Here is a 7,284-nt window from a genome sequence, read left to right as displayed (position 1 = left end):
TAAATATATATATATATATATCCCTCAAAAACATGTACTTGCAAAGATATATGCACCACTATATTTATTACAATATTATTCACAGTGGCTAAGATATGAAGACTACCAAAGTATCTTGTGATAGAGGACAGAATAAAGAAGATGTGGCACACATATACATGGAATACTACTCAGCCATAAGAAAACACGAAATACTGCCATTTGTGAGGACATGGATGGACCTTGAGAATTTTATGCTAAGTTAAATGTCGGGCAGAAAAAGCTAAGAACCATATGATTTCACTCATATGTGGCATATAAAACTGAAACTCTTGGACCCAAACAGCAGTGTGTTGGTTGCCAGAGGAAAGGGAATGGGAGGGTAAGGGTGAAGGGGGCTTAATATATAGTGACAAAAGATAATTTGACTTTGGGTGGTAGGCACACAGTGCAATATAATGACCTTGTAACATAGAAATCCACACCTGAAACCTATGTGATCCTATTAACCAATGTCACCCCAATAAATTTAATGAAAAACAAAAAATAATCACTACTGACAGACATGGCCATGTTGTCTTATCAGTGATTTTGCTATATCCATCCCCTATGAGAATCAGTGATTTTAGTCCTCCCTCCTTGTGCAGAAGAGAAAAGTTAAAGCCAAGAGTAGTTTAGAGAATAGAAAACACACAAAAACTAGAACCCATACTTCTTTACATTTTCCAGCACAAACAATAGCCGATTAATAAATAATCTGTTGTAGAATCTTAGCTACCAACAAGAAGGAAATGTTTAGGTACTCCTTTACAACACTAATCAAAATAATACATTCAGTGGAAAAATTAAAAGAAAAATAAGTGAAATTCACATTTGGAAGTGTGAACAATGTTTGGATGAAATAAAAATCCCTTGGATGTAAAGGTGAAATTAACACACAGTATTGTGAGATATTAGCACATTCATGTTAGATAAAGTCAGATTCTCAATTCAACATAGACTTCTGTCTGATCCAGTCTGTAACCATTTCTAAGATATTTAATTGAGTATAACCTGGATAATTAAAAAGGTCAATCCAGCACTAAACTTCTTCATAAGCACTGTATACATTTGAAGGTGATTGTTCTCAGATGTTGGAGCGAAATTCAACATATCTTACCCACAAATATTGGCAATAGCATTGAAATTCTATTATATTGAAGGGAAAAATAATCAAAAACATAATATCACTACTGAACTCATAAAAAATAGAATAGACAGAGGCTAAAATGAACAGAAACATAATATGCTTAAAATCAATGCAATGCAGAGAAGAAAAGAAAATTTTGAAAGAACTATTATCCCCAGAAAAGAGAGAAAATACTACAGGGTTGGACAAAAGTAGGTTTACAGTTGTTCTTATAGAAAATCATACAATAATTCATAAATAATACAAGAATAAACTGTGTTTTATGTACGCACAACTGTAAACCTACTTTTGCCCCACCCTGTAGATCACATCATAAAACCACAACAACACTATATAAAAGAAGAGTCAGAATTGGAGAGGATTCTGGTAAACTAAAAACAGTAGAGCAAACAATCCAATAGCAGGTTTGAAAGTTAATGTTAAGGGTTATCAACCCAGGAAGTGGACCAAAGATACACTCTTCTCTACCTGCTCTTTGCTGTCATGCAAGGGCTGGAAGTCAAGGGCATCCTTTGTGGCACAGACCCAGCCCTGAGAGACATCTGCATGTGATATGGAAGGCTGAGGCGATGCCTGTTATATACTGGCTCACAAGTGCCTGGTTTGGGAAACTGAGATTTCCAGTGGCCTCTGGACCTCTGGCTGGAAATCACCCTCCTCTCAATGCAGCGGGAGCTGGGGTTCCTCAGACTCCATGATTCCCTGACATCAAGAGAGGAGAGCTTTCATTTGTCCTCATTCCTCTAGCACTTTCGATGATTTTTAAGAACATAACACCTGTATTATATTGGTCTCTGCTTAGTTTACCTTGAGTAGTTTCTGTATCCCAAAGAAATTCTCACATAGCAGCTAAATGTGAGAAGGACTTTCATCAGAGAAAATGTGTGTGTGTGTGTGTGTGTGTGTGTGTGTGTGTGTGTGTGGTAGTGGGGATTTGGAGGTGATACAAGTGTTTGTCACTAGAGGAATTAATAAGTAAAACCTTGTGGACATAGATAGTGATGCACAGTAACATAGTTGGGAACAAACTGTACACAATATAAAATAACTTGGATAGACAATGGAGACATATTATCCCTTAGAAAAGAAATGAAATGCAATTAATAACACCTCATTTAGGGAAGCAAAACACAAACACAGGCAAAACAGTACTCCCATTTTACAAGGGACCTAGAGCTTACTTAATAAATATTAGATTTACAAGGCAACCAACACACACACTCACACACACACACACACCCCTACAATTTGGAACTACTGTCCACTGATGGTCAAGCTCAGGAGTGATTTGTGACAATGGCAGTGACTATTAAGAGGAAAGGTTAGATAAGAGCATTTTTAGGTGTAAGCTCAATGAACACAGGGATTAATTTAGTTCATCATTTTATTTTTTTATTTCCAGGGACTGTAGATGCTCATTAAATTTTTTTGTGGAACCAAAAACACCAACTTACATGCCTTCACAGAGTTCAAGTTCCAAGGGCAAAGTTCCTTAAACTGAAGTAAATTATAAGAATTTTCACATCTCTCTTTTCAGTGTTTCTGTATTAATAGTGTCTAGTAAGCAATTGCATGCCCAAGATTGCAGATGCTTTTGTTTTAACTATAAGAATATTGAGAACAGCAACATAAAATTATCCTGACCTGCAGTTTCGACACCAGCGCTCTGTAGAGTCAGTGGATAGGTTGGGCCAGAACGCTGTCTCAGAGTAGTTGAGATCTTAGCTTCATCTGGAATGAAGACTCAGTCAATGACCATTCAAGAAACAATTATTTTCCATGCATTTTAAATAATCTTAGTTTTAGGTTTAAAATGACCTAGAACTTTATATAATTATGGAGTCCCTCTCATCATTTAAGAAGATCAAATTACTGCTGAAAGAGATCTCTACAAAACTAGTATTCAATACCACAAGTTGACAATTATAACAAAAGTTAAGAAATATATGTGTATATGTTTAAATTTACACACACATGTACCTATTTATACCACACATATATACATATATACATATATACATATGCACATGCATATATATGAACTTGACCCAAAGAACATTTGCTCTTATAAACAGCTTTATTGCTTAATTGGTAATTAGGTCCTGCTTGCCTGTGTGTGGCATTAACATAAATTGGTTGTGAACAGCACCAGGTGCATTCAATTAAAAAGCTTTAACGAGAGGTATCACATTTTACCACTTGGTTGCATTTTGAAAATAGATTTAACAGGTTTATTCCAATGTCAGGTTTGTAATAAATGGAAGTCAAGCTGACTTAAAACAGACATGTCTTGTGGGTTAATCTTCCTGTCTCCTGATTTCCATCACCTACTTTGAAACTATTTAGTCATCCATGTGTAGACATCGCCAAAGCCTGCAGCTGACGCCTGCAATTGCTCTTCTCTATGCTATAGAAGAGCTACATATTTTCCTTTGCTTGGAATGTTATTAGCCTGAGTAAGGCTCACCATCAGGACTAACAAGGCACAGGGCCAATTATATCCATTATTTCTGTAAAATGGCTGGATAGACTTAGGTGCAGTGAGAATAAGTGAAACTTAAACAGAGGCATAAAATAAAGAGCCTATTTGCGAATGTCTTCCCTCTTGTTACTATCCACTTACTGGCTCTTGGCATGTGAGATGAACCCCTAGGAAGGATTGTGAATAGCAGGCATCAGAGGTATATAAGAGCTTTATGCAATGAAAGTATTTTTAGACTTTCCTGAGAATATAAAAACTTTATGAAGGAGCTTAATACTGAACACTCAGGCACAGAGGAAAATAAGACACACTTAGCTTTAGATCCTGGATTTCTGTGGGAAATGAGTCAATACTGATCCAATTAGCTGTTGCTAATACTTTCCTGGAAGAAGGGTCCTTTAAATGCAATAACTCATTAGTTGCAGTCTTAATATTTCTTAGAGGACATAGGCAGAGACATGCACACATCCTCACCTCTTGCAACAGCTTCTTCAAAACTGAATGACTATTAGGACAAGTTTTTAAACCAAACTGTTAGGATCCCTATAAAATTATTATTTTTTCAATATTCCCACTTGACTGTGCACAACAAGCTTCACAATTTACCCTATTTGTTCCCCTCAAAATCACTAATGGAATGTAGATAAAATACACCTTCAAGGCACATCATAAGAAGTTAACATTAATATATGTCTTGTTCATTCAGGCCTTACTCACTCCTTAGTAAAAATCTCAACTGTTGTCACATCCAAAAAGTCTTCCCTGATTATTTTTGTATAAATGGGTACAAGTTTTGTTTTTATTAGAATCTGTGTGTATTCTCTAAATATTTCATGCATAGAATGTTTTCTCCTCAATTTACTTACAAAGTGCTCACGGGAAGGGTATGCATGACATTTTAAAACTTCCTGATACCTAATTAAGATGTTATAAATTCATGCTTTGAAATCCTGCCTCTTTGATCCAACATATGGCAAATAGCAGATACAATATAAAAGATACAATTAAATAACTTCAAAGTACTAAATATAGTGATAGAACAGAAATGGAATGAAACACAAAATATTAAGAGAAACTAATACTGAAGGTAATTCTGTTGGAATCTGAGACTGGAAGCAATCAGATGTGACCACTTGTTGTGGATTCCATAGGGTAGAAGAAAATACGGTTCCTTATGTGTAGTAGACATTAGAGCTGGTCTCACTGCTGGGCAGTGTGGTGCTTCTTGACACTGGAAGACAGCTGAAAAAAGCCCTCATTTACTAACTTTGGGGGATACAACGTTTACAATGTTGCCTCTTACAGAGGCATAGAGAAGTACACAGCTTTGAAACCAGGCAATCTTAAGCCAAGCCACCACTTGATATCAGGAGATGAAAGCATGACAGATTGAATGAAAATAAGAGAAAAATATTAATAATGGTTTTTAAATCTGTACGTTTAGAATCTCTGAAGAGATAGAGAAATAAAGTAACCCCAATGAAATAAAAAGAATGGAAAAAATATGAAACCAAAATACCTGTAAATAAAATAATGAAGAGTAGACCTAAAATTTAGGAATTCTTAAAGTGAAAACTATTGTTATTGAAATGATAATAAACAGGATAACCTTTAAATCAGAGGCAAAGAATAAATAAATGGGAATACACTTTTGAGAAATTCTACAGAATGTGGAACAATAGACAGATATTTTAAACATGTATAAGAGACATGGGCTATATAATTCAAGGTAATTTAATATGCTTAAATTAAGTGTTCTAGAAGAGAACTGAAAAAATATAAGAATTTTCCAGATTTGAGGAGAGACATGAGTTCAGAGTAGAAATCTCTACCAGGTATAAATTAGAATATATCAAAATAAGTCTACAGCCATACATGTCTTAGTGAAACTGCAATATCTCAAGAATAAAGAAAACACTAGATAGTTGCAAAAGAGAAAGGCATGGTACCTAACAAGGAGTGACCACTGGATGGATGGCAGGCTTATCAGCAGTAATAACAGATGGTAGAAGATGAAGGAATACTACTGCCTTCACATTCTTGAAGAAATAAAATGTTAAGTATAAATTATATACCTTGCTGATGTGCTATTTAATGGTGAGGTCATAATAAACATATTTTTAGCTATATAAAACTAAGAGAATTTACTACTCCATACCCTCACTAAAATAATTACCAAGTAACATTTAAAAAAATGTATTTTTATTGCTTTTTAGAGAGAGAGGAAGGGAGAGGAATAGAGATAGAGACATCGACGAGAGAGAAACATCATTGATCAGCTGCCTCCTGCATGCCTCTTCCTGGGGATTGAGCCCAAAATCCAGACGTGTGCCCTGACCAGGAATCAAACTGTGATCTCCTGGTTCATGGGTTGATGCTCAACCATTGAGGCAAAATAGCCAGGTGACATTTTTTTTTTACTGAATGTAGAGGAAGTATGTATGAATTCATGACAAAATATGCAAATGTAATATACTAATTATAAATGGAATGTGTAAAAATTTAAAACTAAAACACTTTAGACAGCTATATAGGTAAGTGTTAAGCTATTTGAAACATGCTGAAGTCTTTAGATTTGATTAGAAAAATTTATTGTTATGTATGTTAAGTAGTAATTGCTGAAGGAAAAGTCTTACCAAACTAGCAAAGGGAAACAAACCAGCAAAAGGGAAAAGTAATGATAATGATAATGATAATGATACTAATTTTATCAATCCATAAGAAAGTAGAACAAAAACACAAAAATAAGATGCAGAGATGGAACTCACCACAAAACTTTAAAAATATTAAATTATCTTAAGAAAATATTAGCTTGAAAGCAATCTACCTACATGCTGGTTTCAAGGGTAGAACTCAACAAAATGGCATAGGAAAGTTAAAATTAAAGAGGTATAACACTTGCCCTAACTGGTTTGGCTTGGTGGATAAAGCGTCGGCCTGCGGACTCAAGGGTCCCAGGTTTGATTCTGGTCAGGGGCATGTACCTTGGTTGTGGGCACATCCCCAGTGGGGAGTGTGCAGGAGGCAGCTGATCGATGTGTCTCTCTCATCGATGTTTCTAACTCTCTATCCCTCTCCCTTCCTCTTTGTAAGAAATAAATAAAATATTTTTTTTAAAAAAAGAAGTATAACACTCAAATGCTAATTTTAAAAAGCTGCTGCAACATACTAATACCAAAGTGGAATTTAAAGCAAGAGCTTTCAATAGAGCAATTATTCCATTCTAATAAAATAGAAGTTCTAATAGAAGCAAAATAATATAAAAATGAAGAACTTGTGTGTACTTAATAATGGAGCCTTGAAATATACAAAGCAGAAACAAACCTAATTTAAAAGAAACTGACAAGTCTAGAAATATAGAGAATCTTAACATTTCTGTCATAAATATATACTATACATATCTACACTAATAAAAGAGAAAAATGGTAATTGGCATACGATGTTACCCTTTTCATTGGCTAATCAGGGCTATATGCAAATTAACGGCCAACTAAGATTGGCAGTTAACTGCCAACAAGATGGGGGTTAATTTGCATATGTAGGCACAATGCAGGGAGGCGAAAGGGAAAGCAGGAAGAAGCCCCCTGCCACTGACAGTGATCAGAAACCCAGGGGGGAGCTAAGAGCTGGGGGG

Source organism: Myotis davidii, unplaced genomic scaffold (genome assembly GCF_000327345.1).
Source record: "Myotis davidii unplaced genomic scaffold, ASM32734v1 scaffold53, whole genome shotgun sequence".
Classification (NCBI taxonomy): domain Eukaryota; kingdom Metazoa; phylum Chordata; class Mammalia; order Chiroptera; family Vespertilionidae; genus Myotis; species Myotis davidii.
This window is presented reverse-complemented; position numbering follows the sequence as displayed.